The sequence below is a fragment of the Paralichthys olivaceus genome, chromosome 9 (assembly GCF_024713975.1).
Source record: "Paralichthys olivaceus isolate ysfri-2021 chromosome 9, ASM2471397v2, whole genome shotgun sequence".
Classification (NCBI taxonomy): domain Eukaryota; kingdom Metazoa; phylum Chordata; class Actinopteri; order Pleuronectiformes; family Paralichthyidae; genus Paralichthys; species Paralichthys olivaceus.
Genome location: NC_091101.1, coordinates 20,140,543 through 20,161,441, shown reverse-complemented (window position 1 = coordinate 20,161,441; position 20,899 = coordinate 20,140,543). Strand labels below are relative to the sequence as shown.

Sequence of the window (20,899 nt, the reverse complement as noted above, 5' to 3'; positions counted from 1 at the left end):
CACCTATCCATCCATTATGTGGACTGCTTATCCTTTGAGGGTGGCACGAAGCCTGGAGCCAGTCCCATCTAAGATTGGGCGAGAGGTGGGGTGCCTTTACCGTAAAAAAAAAACTGATGACTTTACATAAAGTGAATCTAAATCATCTTGATCGCCCCCTGGTGGCAGGCTGCATAGTAAGTCATAAACAACGTCTCACTTGACCTATACAACCGCAGGAAGTACCGCTGCTTCTTTCATTGTCACTCCATTGTGTTTCTGTTGTGTGGCTTTTGCGGTTGTGTGATGGTTCTTGCACTGGTGTTTTCTGTTAAAGCACTATTGTCTCGGCCACCGTAACGACACAAACACAATGACTTGAAATATTGTTGGAAAAATGTCACCCAAAGACATTAGATTTCTTCTTTGAAACATAGCTGCAGTGATTGAATAAAGCTACGCTAGCACAAAATACTAGAATTACCATGTGTCTCTCATATTACCCCCTATACATGTAACACTAGCTTTGAGTTTTCCATTTAGTTTTCTCTCATTCTTCTCTTATTGCTGTGTCCAGTGTTTTCCACTGCATCAGTTTCAGTCACATCAGCTACACAGCATCTGTGACATTTTCAGCATCTAAAAGATCAATATAAATGTACAATATACAACACATTTCAATGCTGACATCACTTTTCTCAGAGAAATAGAGAAGGATTTATATTTACTGTCACTAAGATATCCTTCACATTAAGTATATAGCTGATGTAGACAATACCAAACAAATCACATAATTTTCAAGCCCTTTCAAGTTGTTCGCAGACACAGGGGCTTTAAAATATTTTGACTGATTATATTTCTTCTCGGGAACAGGTGGGCGACTGTTCTTGAGTGACGTGTCCCTGATCGCCCTGAAAACCTGTTTTCTCGATCAGGTTCTCATCGGGCTCTGTTTATCACACTGCTTTCAAGTGGGCGGGATGTCACATACTTCCAAACTGCACCCACACAGCCCTGGGAAAGAAGTTTTTGAATTTGAAATGCTTAATAAACAAGGGTTTTCTTCTTTTTTCTTTTTTTTACATTGCTGTTTGTTTGTTTTGAATATTTAATGTCAGGGAAAAACATCTTTAATCAGGTTTTCAGGGACTTTAATATTCACTCATTCAGATCACAAAACTTTAGTACATTTGTGATATGTTGACTTGTGTACTTATATCATCCAAAATGTTTCCAACAATGTTCAAACCCAGAAAATCCCCAACTTTATTCAAGATAATAGGGTAATAGGTCACTTTTATTCTTTTCATGCCCGGGCCACACTGGTTTTCGTTTGAAACCTCAAAAGGGCTGTAGTTATACTCGCTCGCTTGCTCTTGCTATCTCTCTCTCTCACACACACACTTATTTACATTAATGGTTATGCCAATGATGGTGAAGACGACAACTCCCATGATTACAAGTGTATTTAATTTTCTTTGTATTGGTTATTTATGAGGAAATGACCACATCATATCACATCACATGCAGCTTCAATGATGGCAAGGGCTACAAAAATCCACACACAGCCCGGCACTGCTCCTGACAGATGACCACCCCGCAGCACACCACCAGCACATTTGCTATTGTTGTCTGATTTTGCCTTCACCAAAGAACTAATCCTCCCCACCCCACTGTGGCACTGCTTCCTCTCTAGACCCTCTGTGGCGTTTTTTCCGTCACTCAGGCAGGAAACACAATGAGCTTAAGTTCTTTTTTTTCCATACGAGTGTCACGATTAACGTATGATTAAATCTGAATCAGAATGAGTTATAACCCTCAGTAATGACACAAGGGAGAGCTTTAGTGCCAAAAGGCTTTCTTCAAAAGAAGAGACTCTCTTTTTAAAGCTATTCCAGTGTGCAGTTAGTGAATAAGCTTGGGGAGAAGGATCACCAGATGGCTGCTTGTCATTCCTGTGAGTCGGAGCTTTCACTTCTGCAAAGATGCTCTGACACTTCAAATTCAAACATCCTAATATATTTAACGCCAAACTATTTTACCACAACATTATTTTTAACGACAGGAAATAAAACGAATATAATAAATCATAATTTAAACCAAGTGCTTTCTAGGGTTGGGTGATACCTCAATCTAATCTTTTATCAACTTGGAATCGTGTAATAATACAAATAATATGATCATGTCTGGCTTTACCGTTATATCGATACAGCAAGATGCCCATTTACTCAATACCTGGCAACTCTTATTTCAGTTCAGGTTAATGTTTCGCTCAGTTTATCTAATGTAAGGGCTTTGATATTAAGATGGATATTTTTACCTGTTTTTACCAAATGATTAACTGGTTTATCACGTTTTAGGCAGATTGACAGATAAAAATAACTATTTACAGTAAATGAATCAACACTGATATAAAGCTCATCAAAGCAGGACTAAAGAACATCAAAGAAGCTGAAACCTTGAAATATTCAGAATTTTTGCTTGATAATAACCAACATGATCAATTCCAAAATGCTACTTTTCTTTAAAACATGTTTAAACTAATAACTGTGGCACTTCAACACAGGCTTTTCTTCTTTTGTATAACCTGCTGTAGTGTGACTGGTATTTCAATTTGTGTGTTTGTGCTTGTGTGTGTCCTGGAGACAGCTGTAGTAGGAACTATCACAGAGGAGGATTTGAGTTCTTTGACAGGTTTATATGGTTTATATTTCTGTCTTTGTCACAGAGATAGTGTCAGAAACATGCACTTTGCTTTTGCAAAACTTTTCAGGTGGTTAGTTGAAATCAATGTTAGATTAGATGGAACTTTATTGATCCATTTGGGAAGACTTCCTCAGGGAAATTAAAATGTTGGGGCCATGAACAAAGATGGGTGTGACCTGACAGATGCATACTTCATCATGCATACTCATCATGTAGTAATGTCTACTCAGTTCATGGCTGGTGTGATCCTATTGTCTCTGTTATAAATGATTTGATTGCATATCACTGTTTAAAAGTCCAGTGTGTAAGATTTAGGTGAGAGGGATCTATTGGCAGAAATCTAATGTAGAAAAATCCTCATGATGTTTTCAGTTAGTTCGTTTCATCTAAATTTTATGAATTGTAGTTTTCTTTACCCCAGAAAAGACAGTTTATATTTAAATACTTCATATTTGCATCGAGGGGCTCCTCTCTACTGAGGCCGCCATGTTTTTTTTACTGTAGTCCAGACTGGACAAACTAAACACCTTTTGAATTTTTATGACAACTGAAGCTACCACAGGTTCTTTTTCATGTTTGGAAGGAGAGGGTGAAGTGAGGGGTGCTCAGCTGCAACATGCAATTTCAACACTCGATATCACTAAATTCTACACACTGTACCTTTAACTCCCAGCGGTAACTATGCAGCCGACCCAGCGGTAAGTGCAGCTCAGTCCACTTGTCACGTGTGCACAAATAAGGACAGTAATTTACGTGATTTATTCAGATGCCTTGAATTCTGGAGAGCACATCCTGAGGAAAAGCAGTGAGTAATTTTGTGGGAGCGAGAACAGAAGGCAAAGTGAATCATTATTAAAGTAGCTGCGCAACAAAGAGAAAAGAAGTGGCGTGTTCCTCAGTGAGTCGGAGCTGCTGCAGGACAAACAGATGGCTTCTCTGCCTGTCGGCTGTCCACTTTGTCCTCAGAGAATTTATCATCAACTTTTCAAATGTTTAAGACAATGTAACAAAAAATGGACAGCCAAGGTTACATTCATAGCGACAGAGAGCACTAAAGTAATGTTCAGTCAACTTTTCATTCTTGAGTGAAGTTTCAAAAACCAACAGAGTCACATTAGCTGTTTTCAGATATAAAATGTTCAAGGTTTATGGTCCCTACATGAAAAACGCAGCAGGAGATTCTCCAGTCAGGCGTGTTGAAGACAACAGGTTGTGCAGCAGGCAGATTGTCACTTAATAATTCCACTGAGGGGATCACATGTTTTTGTTTGCAGCAAATCAACACCAGGGTCGGACCTTATTGTCAAGAGCTCTCGAATCTTAGTGAATTTCCAAGTTGACACCTTTGTCTGTGACTTACATGTATGACAACTCTTTTTTTTTTTTTTAGTTTTGCGTTTTGCATCAACATGTCCACTCGCTGTGCATCCTTTTTTGTATTGTTCTGCTGAATTTTCACGTTGGCTCACCCAGAAATTATCCACAGATTTTACAATGGAAAAACGTTTGGACATACAGCCTCTACAGATAATTTCAGGGGACATTTTGGACTTCAGTGTATGTCTGAAAGAAGCTTGTGTCACTTAAAACAAACAAAATTCTCTACACCTTTTGTTTCAATAGTTCCCTGTCTACCCCTCCAGAGTGTCTCCTCCCTTGTTAGTTTGACCCTCTGAATGAAATTCGCAATCACATAAAAGCTGCGAGAAATAAATAAGACTCCCATTGAGACCACTTAGTTATGAATTCAAAGCTGTTCTTTTTTTTGCTATTTCTCTCTTTCAGAAGGGATGGATAGAGTAGATAACAAGAGAAAAGGCTTTAAACAGAACTCACAGTGGAAATGCATTACAATTTCAATACACGGAAATAATTGGAATTCATTTTGCAGGATGGCACTGAGAGAATCAACCTTTCAAGACAGGAAACGACCCAGACACAGGCGCCATTACTGCTGTAAAAAAGGAGAAGGATAATCAGCCTGTCCATAGATTAAAATGTTTACCGCTGTATTTTTTATTTCTACACAAAGTAAAACACAATGTTAATTATGTGGTTTGGGTGTATGTGTGAGTGAGTGAGAGACAGGAGCACTCACTCTGTGCGTCTAGTCAGACCTACAAACATCAAGTGGTCTTCAGTAAGTAACCCTTACTTTTACTGATGTATGTATTAAAGACACTTTCCTCTGATGTTGACATGAAAGACACATACAAGCGGTATATGGCTAGTTGGTTGCCACACCGAACAAAGAGAAAGAAGAAGGAAGTCATTTACGGACAAACCATTTCAGGAAAACCAAAAATCATCATTATTTAACAAATTTCAAAGGCGATGTCTTCCACGATGTCTTCCACGATGTCTTCCACATTGTCTTCCACATTGTCTTCTACAGTGTCAACAAACCCAAAGTTAAATACAGTTAATGTTGCGAAGAACGATATTATATACAACAATACCTCGGGCTACGTGGTCATGGACATACATGGTAAGGGGTGTTTTGGCAAAGTTGCCAAGTGTTTCAATTTAGACACTGCCGAAATAGTGGCAATAAAATGTCAAATCGCGGATGACGAAATAGTCTCTAAGGAATTGAAGATTTTAAAAGCGATCAGTGTCCTTGATTCAGACAAAAAGAACATTGTGAAATTCCAAAACAGTTTTAAGCACAAACACCTCTCCTGTATTGTCTTTGAAATGCTAGACCTTAGCCTTCACGACCTGATGCAAAAAAGGAACTGGTTGCCCCTGAGTCTCAATGAAATTCGCCCTGTGGTCCACCAGCTACTGGTCAGTCTAGAGGCTCTCAAAAGTCTTGGCATCATACATGGAGACTTAAAAATTGACAACGTAATGCTTGTCAATCACAAGGATAAACCATTCAAGATCAGGCTGATAGATTTTGGTCTGGCCATTCCAGCAAGTGACGTGAAAGTTGGAATGCCGATGCAGAATCCTCTGTTCAGGGCTCCAGAAGTCATGTTGGGCCTCCCCTTGACCGAAGCTGTTGATATCTGGTCACTGGGTTGCCTCATGCTCTTTCTCTATGTGACTGACAGCCCCTTCCCTCATGATTGTATGTATGGGTGGATGAAAAATTTGGTCGACCTGGTGGGTCAGCCAGCAGACCATTTGCTGGCTGCTGGAAAATACACCAAGTTGTTTTTCACAAAAAAAAAAAAAATAGGGTGGAGACTGATGACACCTGAGGAGTTCAAGAAGAAGCATCATCAAGAGCCAGATGAAAGCAAGTCTGTTTATAATGCTTTTGAAAAGAATTTAGAAAAAAAAACAGTAGCCGAACAGGATCAGCTTGAGCAAAAGGATAAGATGGCATTTTTTGACCTCCTGAAATGTTGTCTGCAAGTTGATGCTAAGCAGAGGATTACTCCCAGTGAAGCCCTTAGACATCAGTTTATAACATTGGTTCACATGGTAGATGAAATGGAGACCAGCTCCTATGCAAACACTGCCTTTGAGCTCATGATTGTTTCCCCATTGGATAATTTGGAAGTGAGTTCCGTCAACACTGTAACAAATGAAGAGTCAACCTCCATTTTTTCAAGCACTGGAGCTGCAGCTGTCATACCACCCGTGGATGCTGATTTTGTCAAGGCTGTCCCTTATGAACCCTTTATGAAGGGGCACTGCAGGGCCAGCAAGTTGTTCTGCAGGATGGCAAAGCGATTGCTTCATCCATTCAAACTCTGCATGCAGAAGTCGAAAGATGCTGAATCCTGAATGGCCCCTGATAGAAAAAAAGGTCTGCCCACAGATGCACTGTATGTATGAATGGGTGAATGGCATAGCCTTACTTTGAAGTGCTTTGAGTGGTCATCACAACTAGAAAAATGCTATAAAAAAGCACACCATCTATATGTTTTCTTCTCTTGCTCTGTCACTCCACCTCTGGTCCCTGGTGTATTTTTGTCACATTACTCCATGAAGCAAACTTCTCTCCCTCTGTGTCATCATGTACAAATATAACTCTTTTTATTTTCATAATAACAACCAGTCTAACAGTGATTGAATATGACGGCTACACAACTGTTTCTGGTCTCTATCTTCTCCTTTAAGAAGAGACACTACCAGTTTCATGTTTTTAATAGCGTTACACCAATGGGTGTTGATTTCTTCAATGCTGAATGTAAAGTATTCATCTGGTCAGAGCACAACACAGTGCCACACTTTTCCCAGTCTTGCAAATCAGTGGTCACCTTCCAACAGTGGAGTTTCTTAACACAATCAAACAACTGCAAATTCCAGAAAGAAGCAGTGATGTATTATTTATTTTCCTTTCAGCTACACTGTAGTTTTAGAGAAAATACCACCATTACACAGGAGAAAAACAAATCTGTTGCAGGCAGCTCACAGATGCTAAAGTTAGCTCACTTATGATGCTAGCTGGCTTTTATGGACCCTAACATTACCTTGGCGCTTGGTAAGTTCCCTGTGTTTATTCCTACTGCCCGCCATGGCAAATCACAACTCTCTCATATGGTCGGGAGGTTTATGTGAAGGAGAAGTGACAAAAAACTAAATGAAGCAATATTACTATTATTTTGTATTATTATAATTCTAAAGGCATAACCTAACTAGTTATATTAAACAAAACATAAAACTACATAAACAAATGTTTAACTATTAAACACTAAAGAAAATAGTAAAGAGCCCCAACAGTTACCCTTACTAAAGGTTATTATTCTGATATCTTATTAAGCTTATTAATAGTTTAAAATAAATTACCTTCTGCCTGATGGTAACAGAGTGAACAGTCACATCAAACACAATGACGTTGCCTTCCATGCAAATGAGGGATACTGTATTGACTGAATGAATATGAAGGTGTTTACAGAGGAAAATGAATGTAAACAATTTAACATTACTGCAGGATTTTCAAAAGCATTAGGTGGTATTTGGTTGGTAAATTAGACACAATTAGACATACTTATATCTAGTTCAAATAAGATTAGAATTAAAGAAAATATGTGAAAAAACATTTGTATATCTGTTAAGCATACATCATTATTACATTTTGTGTAATTAGTAATAAGTAATAATAGTAGTAGTAAGTTTTTTCTTTCCCAACAAATTGGGATACTGTAATGAGGAAAAACTAATTCCCATCACATGAATTTAAGTTGTATTTTTTACATAGGCTAGCACATTTCATGGACAATGGATAAATTGCATTATAAAAATCACAATAAGATAAATGAAAGGAAACCAGTGCCCTCCTTCCTCTGTATGTAACTCTCAGAAGGTGCAGATCAGAGTTATGAAATCATATCTTGTCTGTTTATGTAATATATATCAACACAGTATGTTGACAAAGTGAAAAAAAGAAGAATTGAGAGAAAGATGTCTAAGTATGAATTCAAACACAGCAGAAGGTCGTCAATGTCATGGTAATGTTTAAACATTTTTTTTTTTAAATTAATATTCCAAAAAAAAATGAGACGGTACGGAGCCCTCTAGCTGTGAAGCATAAGATCTCTTACTTCCTCTTCTTCTTTGTTCAGTTTATTAGAGGCTGGCAACCAACATCAAGGTGCTTTACCGCCATCCACTGTGTATTTCAATATCCTACTATTACTTCTTACCCATTTGGTATTGTATCTCTTTTTACCCTTGATATTTGATCGCTACTGCTTCTTTGTTCGGTCGGTAAGCAGATGGAAACCTACTGTGTTTGAGTGTAAATGAGGGTTATCTAGGTCATGTAAAAATTATTTTGTCAAATCTTGTCTTTGTCAGATAATGGAGCATACTCCCTATTCCAATGGTAAATACTATTTCTAAGCTCAGTTCTTCCAGTCCTTGCTTGATAATTTATGTTAAAAAAATAGTGGTCTCCAGAAAGTACTGTGATGTTTGTATTAGACCCACTTTCCTTTGATGTTGACAGGACAGGAGAAAAGCAGTATATTATATAATAACTTTTATTGATGAAAGTTACCTCGGGCACCACTCTTCAAAGGAAGGAAATATAGCCAATTTCTTGATTAAGTCTCATGAAATTAATGAATACAAATTTGGAACTCTGATTTATAATTAAATTAATAACTATTACCAAAATTACCACATTAGTACCTAGCAAAGTTGAAGGATATGGAGTTCTTGACAGTGTAGAGGTTGGCAAAATTCACACATTGGTGTAGACAGCATGTATGTTAAAGGTCCAGTTTGTGAGATTTAAGTGAAAGGGAACTATTGGCAGAAATTTAATGTAGAATAATCCTCATGATGTTTTCACTATTAAGTTTCATCTAAATTGTATGACTTGTAGTTTTCTTTACCCCAGAAAAGAAACTTTATATTTACATCAAGGGGGTCCTCACTACCGAGGCCGCCATGTTTTTTACATTAGTCCAGACTGGACAAACTAAACACCTTTTGAGTTTTTATGACAACTGAAGCTACAGGTTCTCTTTCATGTTTGGAAGGAGAGGGTGAGGTGAGGGGTGTTAAACTGCAACATGCAACTTCAACACTAGATATCACACAATTCTACACACTGTACCTTTAAAGAAAAAACATTTATTATGAAAATAATCGAAGTATAAACACACAAACTAACTAAAGGTTAACTTACCATATACAGATGTGTGTGTGAGTGAGATGAAAAAAATCTGGGATCAATCCAACAAGTTCTTCACATAACACCTCTACCATCTGATCCTCACTTCTCCCAGCCCTGAGAATAACACTACATCCTCTGTGATATCACCAGGTTTATCCTATATGAATATTCAACTGCATGGCTTTATACGCTGCTGTTGTTTTTTCTGGAGCAACACTAACATCTGATCACAATAATCTGACATGGGTGGCATAACAGATTAATTAACAGTGGGAAAAAAAAACATTTAAAACAAATGAAATGAGGACGCTTGTAGCCAAATGATTCATTGGCATTGGCTAATGAACCAGTGAATTTTCACCAGCTCAGTGATTCATTTTCATGTGGTTAATATCGTAAAAAGGAAGAGAACACTGAGCACTCTGCCAGCGCACGTGGGAAAGAAGCAAAATGAAACCCTCTCCATCCTGACACAGAAATGTGAATGAAGCTCATTGTACTGTTCTTAGATAAAGCTCAATGTTTCACACGTCTCATTGCTGTGTGTAAAAATTTTCAGATTTGTCTGCGCAACACTGGACTGAGGAAATATGGCATCTTGTTGTTTCAGCTCCTTAGAGGCAGTCATAGTACATTGACCTGGTTTTCTCTGAAACTGTTCATCTTAGCAACCACAGAGGAGGGAAAAAAGTGCTTTGGTCCCTTCAGGCTGTCGTGAGCACAGGAAAGAGGAGCAGGAGTGGGCATCAAACCCCTGCTTCTTTATTTTGCTGTGGCACTGCAGCAGGGAAACAAGATAATTAACAGTGACAAAAAGCCATCTAAATAAGGAGACAGCACGGAGGCTTTAGAGGTTTGGGCTCACTAGCCTTGCAGATACTTCTCCCCAACCACGCTCCACCCTCGATGAGCCAGTCAAATCTAGCCAATGCCAGAGGCGCTGCAGTGCGAGGTCCACTGACCAGCGCCAACATGACAGATTCAAAATGAGTGAAAAAGAAGCAAACGTCTAGGCCAATTAAAGAGAGGAGTGATGAGACGTTGCTGCCAGGCACAGGCTATACAACCCAGCAACATAAAAGCAGATCAAGTGTCTGACTCTATATTTGTGTCAGTCAACGGAAGATCTGAAGACCACCTGATTTGGCACAGAGCAGAACATCCTGCTGCAGAGACCCAGGGAGCCCATTACTTAGAGGTTATTGAGGATTATCATTTTCGCTTTTCACTGAAAAATATTAAGATTATTCTTAGAGGAGCAGGTCCATTTAGGCCAAATTTGACCCAGTTTTTACGTCCCAGGGAAAGTTACTGTGGATGTTTGGTCAGTTTTGACTTTTTCAGAGTTAAAAGTCTGTGCAACAGACACAGGCTGAGAAAATAAAATACTTTGCGCTGTAAAGCCAGACAACATCTTCTGAGATCACTTTTTGCACCAAGATTCAATATGATAAAACTAATCGACGGTTGTCTAAGCTCACTACATCTCAAATGTGTAAAAAATTTAGAAATCTTTATTTAAAAAGTCAGGCATGAGAAATTCCGGAAAATGTATCTATTGCTCGTGTTGCGTCAATTCAAAGGTCTGTTGGTCTTTGTGATGTCTTGAGGGCTAATGTGAGACTGTCTAGGCGTCAGCTCATCTCTTCCAAGGCTTCTGTCAACCATCGTTGCTCTGTGGGAGGATTTGAATAACAAGCTCCCCACAGAAGCAAATGTAACCTGGGCCCATCTCTCATCTCCACACCAGTCTGTTTATATGCAGACTACATGTCGGACTGGAGAAGCCAATGGCTTTCTGGAAACAGTCTTGTCACTTGTTGACAAACACACAGTAAATGAATGGGCCCATCAATTTGGTTGGATAAACAGTGTGTGGTAATCCGCATCTAGTAACTGCTGTCCCTGTGTTTTGATTTGATGATGCTGTCAAGTCTCAATATATTCCTCTACAACAAAGCAAATATTTAAAAAACTTAACCATGTAGCAGACCTGTATCTATTTTATTTTCTAGCATTTCTTTTATTTCTTTGTATCACTATTTTATATATTTGTTTCTGTCGTCACATGATACACATTGGATGTTGGATAATGAGAGAACTGCTTCAAAGCTAATCTTAATGGAGAATGTTTCCCTGGCCCACAGAGACACCCCCCTGCATCTCACCATGTACAGTTCATGGCCATTATTCCTCTCCTGAGCTGTGTGATGGTTTACAAGAAGCTTCTGACTGATGCCACAGCTCTGCAAATCAGATAACCATGGTGATGGTTGGCCCTTACCCATTCCCCCATTAAGAAAGTACAGGACAAGGAGTAAGTTGGGTAAACAAGCCGAATCCATTCCATTAATGACTGTTGGCTCCCCTGCCACATCACCATTAATTATCTGGTCTTAGAGAGATTAGATGGGAGAAAACAACAAGCCAGCTTCTACTTGCCTGGAGGTCTGCTGACTTTTTAATTAGACTGGTATTCCTCATGAAGCTGCAACAGGACCAAGTTTCTTCTGTCATCTATTCCTGCGTTTTAATTATTATTGTTCCATAAAAACACTTACAAATATCTGAAGGGAAATTACATTTAACATAAAATGTTTGGAGCCATTTTTCAATACCTGAGAGTCCTGAAAATACCTGAGAGTGTTTCTGACATGAGTGAAGCTCGACACTTGCTAAAACTGCAGAAACTGAAAACGTGGCCATCTCCACAGATAAGTTAACAGATGGACCTTGGAGGAGGGAGAACTCCAAGTATATGTCTTCTCTGGAGACTGCAGCTAACAATACTTACACATGGACACATACATTTTCTGCAGTTTTGACAAACCAGTTTTGGCCAAACCAACAAATTAAATGTCAGACAACTACAGTCTCACAGTATTTAATTTCCCTCTGGGGATCAATAAAGTTATCCATCCATCCCTAATGCAGTTTTTCACCTGAAAATTGTGCGATCTAAACTTAATATGCTAAATACTCTGGAATTGTTCATATTGTGTTTCATCATCTGTGAGTAAGAGGAACTATTTTTGTGTTGCCTCTATGTTAAAACATTTAAACATTCTCGATGACTTTAATCACTGAAATATGTTTTATAATTACACCAAATCATTATTACCACTAATTCAAATATTTATAAACCATGGAGCCTTCAACCATTATGCTGAGTCTGGCATCCAAAAGGTGATGGCACTTTCCTTAATTGAGCAGTTATTAAAACTATGCGGCCTCAGTAAATTACACAGTTTGATGTTTTTCTGTCAAGAGGAAACTGATTATTATTGGAAACACAAATGGGCATTAAGTCCTATTGGAAAATAAGCGCAGCCATTCTAAAAGAAGTCAGAGAGAAATCTCTAGCTAGTTAATGAAAGGGTTATCGCTGCCTTCAAGGTACGTTGCCACAGTGCTAAGGCACAGAAGGCAAAGTCTGGATTGATATGATGGTGTGTCATCACATCGAGGCTGTGAAAAGATCTTCAAAGTCATCTCATCTTTCCGCAGGGCAGCGAGGAGTGTAACAAGGGTGCAACACAGGGTATTACATCAATCACTGTCAGAAATTCCATGAAATAATCTCAGCACTTTTAACAAGCATCGGTAAATGTCCTTCATTATTGATTCCTGCAATCAATGTAAGCAGCATGCTGTTTGTTATGTGGCACTGTTTTACTGCCAAAGTGGGCAAATGACCTGGAAATGCGACAAACATTTATTATATCAGTGATGTAATAAATCACTGTGGTGCAGCTGCTCTGGAGGCAGACCTCACTGTGCACTGCGTCAATACTTCACACCTTTTGGAGCTTTGTTCCTTTCTGGTTCCATTTATGTACTGAAATATAGATTCAGATCAGTTTTATTCTGTAATTTCTTCATAAAAGGTGAGACTGAAGTTTGATGTCCTTTTTAAAAGTGAAGTTTTGTCAATAAGCTAATAAATGAACAGGGAAGGCAGGATTTCATTATTGGCTTAACTTACACAAGACCTAAACTCATGAATACCATGTTTACTGAACAAATAGACTAATTCAGAGTTCTGATGGTCAAAGAAAAGAATCTGTGCTCTATTAACGGAAAAATATAATGTACTATATTTATGTCAAGTGCAATAAATTTAATTAATACAGATTCACTTTTCAGAAGTGGAATCCCTACTTTCTCTTGTACAATGATTATAAAGTCTGTTTATTTACTTATTTTCTATTCTATTGTTCTACTTGCTAAATCATTTAATATTTAAAAGAGTGACATAAATACACTCTAAATGAAAAACAGCTTTTCAAATCAAGTGACATATCTACAATCTGCAATTATAAAGATTGGAAAAATTATATTACCCATTCAACTACCTGTGAAAGGATAAGTTTGAGGTGCCCATAGCTCAACTGGATGAGCAAGCACTCCAAATACTAAGGCTTGACCGCTCTGCAGTCACCACAGGTTTGACAAATAATCTGATAATAAAGAATACATTTTACATCTTGGAGAATAGGCTTATTTTTCTGAGACATAGATGATTTTATATCTGTCTCATTCCTCTGCAGTAAATATGATGCTCTAATGCTGGACCAGAAAGCAAATAAGTGTATCTCCAAAAAATGTCAAACTGTTCCTTTAAGCAGCAATTTCTAGGATCAGGAGGGCTCTGGGACACTGCCAGCTATTGGCCAGATTGTTAAATGCGAGTTAACAGTCAGCATGAGAGCATGTGCCTCTATGTGAAATACACCTCCAGCTATACTAAATCCTTTCCTGATCCTCCTCCTCCTCTTTCCTCCCTCTATCCCCGCTGCGTGTGGACGGCTGAAAGACGGAGCGACGGGTTTTCATGGGGTCCTCAAACGTTTGACTTATCAAAACAGGGACACACAAACATTTAATCCCACTGAAGGTGATTGATGTGAATTTGTCACAACCTCAGCAGTGTGCTTTCCAAGATGGCTATTACAACATACACATGGGCATATGGCAAGCTGAAGGTCACCTGCAGGATATACTCTGTATGTGTGTGTGTGTGTGTGTGTGGTTGGGTGGTTGGATGGTTGGGTGTGTGTGTGTGGGTGTGTAGCGGATAATTGAATGTAAGGAACTGTATGAATATTAATGTACCATAGGGAGTAACAGATGTGAGGCTTTATTCCAAAGCTGCAAAATTAAGTTAAGAGTGAAAATGTGTGTGAATTGGCGAGCAAGATCTCTGTCGTCCTCTCTCACACAGTCTGCGTTTAAACATAAAAAAAATAATTATTATGACTGAATGAAAATGCTCTTATTATATTTTTCTATTTGTATGAGGAGGAACTTGCTTCGCAGAGCACACACCCACCATTGTTTTTCAAACTGTTGAAATGCACACATTTACATAAGGGTCGTGCCCGGCATCGCACATTTTATTGTGGGGTCTTCTTCTGCATTCACAACCATATGTAGTCGTACTATAGAGTTTGGAGTATACATGGATATCTTTGCTGTTCTTGTATATGTGGAAGCCCTAAAGACATTCCCGTGCAGCCGATGTCGTGCAGAGATAAGAGCAGAGTTTCGCTAATGACTTCTTTGATGTGAATACAAGGGACAGCATTACATGATGAAGCTGAAATGAAACAATCAGTGACTTTAAATATTTTATTGGCTGAGCAAAATCTGTGTCAGGGCCATAACAGAGCTCCCATCTCCTCCAATTATGTTTGTGCTGTATGTTAAATTTATATCCAATTAAGAATATGAATCCTCTGCTCTGATTTTAATATATAAAGTGAATTACTGTTGGCAAGGACACATACATAGATAGTCGTCACTTCGAAGTGGGGTTTAGTGTAAGCTTGTAAGCAATGCTTTGAGTATCAAACTGATCAAGAGAAATAAGTATGCACAGATTAGTGTGAACGAGGAGATTGTTTGAGTCAGTTTATGGAGGCAAACTGCTTATGACTGAGGTGCAGTTCCCTCCTGAGGCAGCGAATTGGATGCTGTTTTGTATCTTGATGCATTTGCACCGACAGTCCATCCAATCAGACAACACCTACAGTGACTTCACCCCCTCCGTATCTGCCAGCGGCAACAACAGATATCATTCAAGACCCCATCAGTAACGAAACTCCTCCACTCACATTCAGTTTTGTCTTTAATAAATCAGCCCCGCAACACCCACATATTCCTTTGGCCTTCAGAAAGGAAATTTATCATTCAGCCGTTGACCAAATCTGGCACACCCCAAGCATTGCTGGCAACACAGGGGTAGGTTACACACATACTGTTGATTTATTGGCATGATATACTGGACATAGCAAAATAAAATATGTTCTGCAGGACACAAGCCATTTATCATGGAACTGTCACAAACCAATCTTCACCACAAGGACAAGCAGAAATTGAATAAGGGAAAACACGCTAGCAAGTTGACCAAGTGAGCAAAGCAGTGCCCTCAAGGCCTGACTACATTCAAGCACACAGATATCACTCATGCTAAAATTATATATTTTTTTATTAAATCCAGTTCCAGACCAGGTCTCTTCTTGATATTCGTGTATCTTGATGGAAAGGTCAGTCTGACACACTGGCAGACTGAGGCACCAAAACCATGATGTGTCCAACAACAACAATCCCGCTGTAATCTAATGCTTCATTTAAATGTTTGTAGATTTCATTAGGCTAAGTGGATGCTATGATTTCTGGGTTTGGATGGTCATTCCGCTGGGAGGCGAGCCATAGTGTGTAGCTATGGAGCTTTTTTTCCAGAGTTGAGTGCAGACAAACACATTCACGCCAACTCACGAGAACAGGAACAGATTTCACTCTGCATATGGAATCTCAATAGGGGCCCAATAAGGCAGGCCACTGTGATTGTCCTCTGTACCTGCAGAAAACAATTAATCTTCATTCCTCTCTGCTGCGGTGGCTCTTGTTTTGACCGGTGTCAGCATCACACAGAGAGAGCGAGAGCGAGAGAGACGAAGGATTAGGATAATAATCTTAAAAGATGCAGCTGTGTTCTTTGGCTGCTTCTCACATCAAGGCCTCGAGAAGCAGCATGAGTATTTTTTCACTCTGCAAGAAATGAATGCTCACTCTGCCATAATAAAGAGCACAAGACAGGGACGAGGAGGGAGAGCGAGGTCACCTCACACGGTGCCAGGCCATATGTTCTGACCTCTTCATTCAGTTCGCATGGCCCCGGGTTATGTGATGTACCAAAACTCTGCGGATGACATCCCTCTTGATGTCTTTCATCTTCCCAGCTCAGTGCTTGTCAGCGGACTGAGCTCGCTGTTTCAGTGCAAATGACTCATGAGATCCAGTGGCATATGTGGAACCCAAACAAATGAGTCAATTAATGTCCCTGTTTGAATGCTGTTTGAGCAAAGAGGATTTGGTAAAACTCATTAGATAGTACTTAGCCTGGTGTTCATATAAGACAATAAGTCAACAATGTACTCGCCTTCAAACGGATGTGTCATCCAAGTCAGTGATGCAGGGCTCAGGTCTTTGGGGACAAGTGGCATCACAGTGACAGATTGCTCAACAGTGGTTGTTGCTCAGGAAAGCTCAACAACAAGGTAAGAAATGAATTCTGCTACTGCCCTGATGCTCTCTCATGTGTCAGTTCTTCGCTACCTGCAAACTACTGCTGACGAACCACCCCACCATCCCTGAAATATCACCCACAAAGCCCAATGCCACCATAAACCTGGAGCTGACAGCTGATTTGTGAATCCAATTACCTTCCTCTCTGTAATGGGTATGTTCAGTGCCATGATGTAAGTCAGCCACTGTGGTCATCAGTCAACAAAGAGTCAGTTCTCAAAGGGAACAACATGCAGCACCCGGGACAGAAAACCTGACGGTCAACTTTATAGCATCACTGTTAGGGTATAGCTCATTGCTCCATCGAAGTTATTCATGGGTCATGACAAGAAAAGTGACATGGCCCATGAACATTGAGGCTATCATGAAGTAACAATTAAGAACATTAACACATCTTTAAGATCATATTTGGCTCCAGAGACGATTACACTTTGTCAGTTGGTTGGTTGGTCTACCACCAGAGGCCGAACCCTAATAATTTTGGTGGATCTGACATTTCCCGTAGCAACACCAGGGGAGCAGATTTTTAGTTGTAAAGTATTTCATCACCTACTTGACCCTAAAAGTATTTTCTTCACAATTTCATGGTCCTCAGAGGATGAAATCTACTGACTTTTGAATACGTCATGTTATTTGTTGTAGCGCTACCACAAAGTTGACTTTCAAAGGCTAGTTTTTGTGTCACTGCAACAACCGGACGGACTTCCTTGAAATTTGGAACAGACATTCATGGTGCCGTCAGGATGAACTGGAATCCCTATAGTGACCCAATCAGTTTCCTGTATTTGAATCTACATCCTCACAATCCACAGTTTGCTAGTTCAAATTAATAGATACTCAATCCTCACAGCAGCCAACATGAATCTACACACGTGTAATAGAGTCACTACCTCTGTGCTGTTCTGTAGAATTATTCAAAATTAGTGTGGTAATTTATGCAATGACAACACCTACATTAAGAGGTCATCAAACATATTCACCCGTCTCTGCATTTGTGATACAAACGCTGAGGTATGCAGCGAGTTTGGCATGTGGTCGTGTGGGAAAATGGTGATATGAGCAATTGCTGACAGCACTGAGAGTGCAAACTGAAGGTACCCAACAGTTGGCATCAGTTGACATCTGGAAGAGAGACAGGCTGCTGACAGGGAGATTATCTCCACCTGAGCTGCTGCACAGTGGGAGCTGTCCACTGTAGCTGTGATGCTCCTTAGGGAGCAAGGACTCCTTGGTCTGCTTGGAGAGGCTTTCACAGAAGCAGTGGAAATTATGGAGTAAACTGTGTTCCCACAGTTCCACTCACTGAGCACACATCCTCACACTAAGCGACAAAGAGAGGTGGAGAGTGCTCATGCATCAAACCAGTGAAATGAATAAATGCAGCAGTGATGACTCAGATCCCGTGGTCATCTGTCATCTTCAGGAGGCCACAGTAAGACCAGTCTGATGTCGAATGGTCAGTTTAAAGAAATAAAGAAGAAAAATACTATGTGTAGGAGTGAGGGAAGGTTGGAAGAGAACAGGAAAAGGACTGAATCCCACTGTGTGTGTGTGTCATTGTTCGTTAGCTTCCCTCCTGCCGCTGGCAAATTAATTATTTTCAGTCATTTATAATTCATCTAATTAAATCTGGTCCGAAATAAGGAACAGTAAACAGTATTTTTATCATAGTTTGCTTTGACAGAAAGCACCAACTGAAAAACTCAATTTTAGAGCTTTGGTTTTGCTATTTTCTCCATCTTACCCTCTGCTGTGCTAGTGAAGGTCTTGCCAAAAGGGCAAGTGCACAGAGGAAAGATACTGACAGTTGCTCCACATACAGTAAAAGAGTAATTTTATGTTATCACACTGTTTTTATTTCCTCAGGCTCAGAAAATAATCAGAGGGGGAATGTGAACTCTTTGAGACCTGCAGTCTAAAGAGGGACTCAGATTGGGCTGACCCAGGTGGAGGTCTCCTCAGCTCACAGGCGAGGCCAAATCAATGAGGGATGCGGTGAAATGCAGACAGCAAACCCCAACAGGAAGGTGTTTAGATGCAGAGCCACGGCCAGAGGAGGGATGTGAATGTAGATGGGAATTCAAGGCTGCAAGGACTCGCATGAGAGGTGAATAAACGAGCCCTGGCAGGATCCATAAAAGCAGATGTCTTTCAATGGATCTTTTTGTTGTAATTTTCTTTGGTAGATGGTTGAAACACCTAATTTTCGTGCATTTTGGTCCATATCGACCTGCTTTCAAATGTCAAAATCTGCTTTAGTGGGGTCCAAATATCTGAGGGCACTTTCAACCCTTCTAGAACCAACACAATATCCTGACATGTGATAAGGGACTACAGACAAAACAGGCTGCAAAATCTGCACAAAACTGAATCCAAAATAATGTTTTATGCATGTGCAGGTGTTAGCAGCAACATTTCAGATTTTTGCTACTGTGTACATAGAGCAGAGAAAGGTAATCGAGGATGAAATCATGAAACTGTGCTTGTTTCTGCAAAAAGTTAACAAATTCAAAATTAGTCTAACATGGTAAAGCCTTTTAAAGGAGACATATGCTCATATTCATTTTAATTATTCTAATTGCTGCAGCTCGTCTTCTGACCCTCTGCAGAATGTCACGTATATGATGAGTAAAGCTGTTTGATCTGTGATCATGTGAATACAATATACTAGGATTGCATTGTTTTTCAATGATGATCGACCCAATCAGTCACATTCAGATGCTAATGTTTGAGATACAAGTTCACCACAGCACCGCAGGTCAGACACCAGGTTTTATTATTACCAGTTTTACAAAAAAATTTTTTACTTGAGTCCACATTGAGTGGAAGTTACTTTAAAGGATGCCCTATGATCAGTGGCTGTCACTGCTTAACACCTTCACTAACAGATACCCTGGGGGAAATCCTATATTTATTATTTATGCTAAAGACTTCAGGGAAGTAGATTGCAACATGCACAATGCTTTTTTCATGGTAAGACACAATCTAATGTAAAGTTTGATCATTAACAAATATACAAAAGTGAGCACATAAGTTGAGAATAAATAAACATGACCAAACAGCTACAGAAGCAAATGGCTAAAGAATAAATTGGGCAGTTTGTGAAGGTTACAGAAAGTGAAAACAGTCTTATGGACAAGAGAAATGCTTGAGTGGGCGAAGAACAAACATATTGCTTGAGGTGCAGGTTTTCCTGGTCATAAATAGACAGAGCAACACATTAACAACTCAAATGAAAGCTGTTTTGCTTTCCTCTTGAAATGTTACACCAGTGATGTATCTCTTCCTTGTAAATGCTGACCACAATCCATTCCGCAAGACGACTTCAGAAAAGCGCCCAAACACACTTTTGGTCAGCGAGATGTGCTGAACGCACAAAAAATCTACAGAGTTATCCAAACATTAGGGACCTGACGTCGGCCAAGCTTGGCACGGTAAACACTCAAGGTACAGGGCTTCTTTTGAGCTCACACAGTCAATCCTTCATCTCTGCTCTGAATGCACATTAGATAGAGCTTCTTCTGTATTTGTGGAGGGGTCTGCACACTGTGGGGGTCTGTCAGGTTGAGAATGTTTACAGCAAACAGAACAGAAATTCCTATGTATGATTCCCAGAAAAAAGGCCTCTGAGGTCAATGGAAAATAACCAAGCTGCCATGAGGTTCCTCAGTAATTTTAGAGTAAATCAAGCGACAAATCTGAAGTCTCTCCGATTCCAAACAAAACCATTCAATGGTGATTTGACTTCCTTGATGAAAGTGAAAATCTGCTCTCTTTCACAGAAATGTAGGATGTGGGTTGATCTTTATTCAAAGCCAGACTGCCCCTAAGGACAAGAATCACTCAGCTCCCACAGAGCTTCAGCCGTTCTGTTGATATGTTTGGCTCAGAAGTCTGCATCCTCTCCTTGGTTCACATTCTGTTGTTCAGGCGGTTTTGTGTCATACAATTGTTCAAGTCCCTGTTCACCCTTTAGCTTCCATCAACGCCTCTCAAGGCATCTTGTCTCTATTATGTTAGAGACGTGGCTGGTTTTCAGCC

General features: G+C 39.7%; 1 long non-coding RNA gene across 1 annotated transcript; it reads left to right on the top strand.

Annotated features, from left to right (window-relative positions):
• Window positions 1-1,072: 1,072 nt before the first annotated feature.
• LOC138411474 (uncharacterized) lies at window positions 1,073-10,681 on the top strand. The gene is made up of 2 exons (XR_011244110.1): window positions 1,073-9,142; window positions 9,290-10,681. It is a non-coding gene; the product is annotated as an uncharacterized lncRNA (long non-coding RNA).
• Window positions 10,682-20,899: the final 10,218 nt, after the last annotated feature.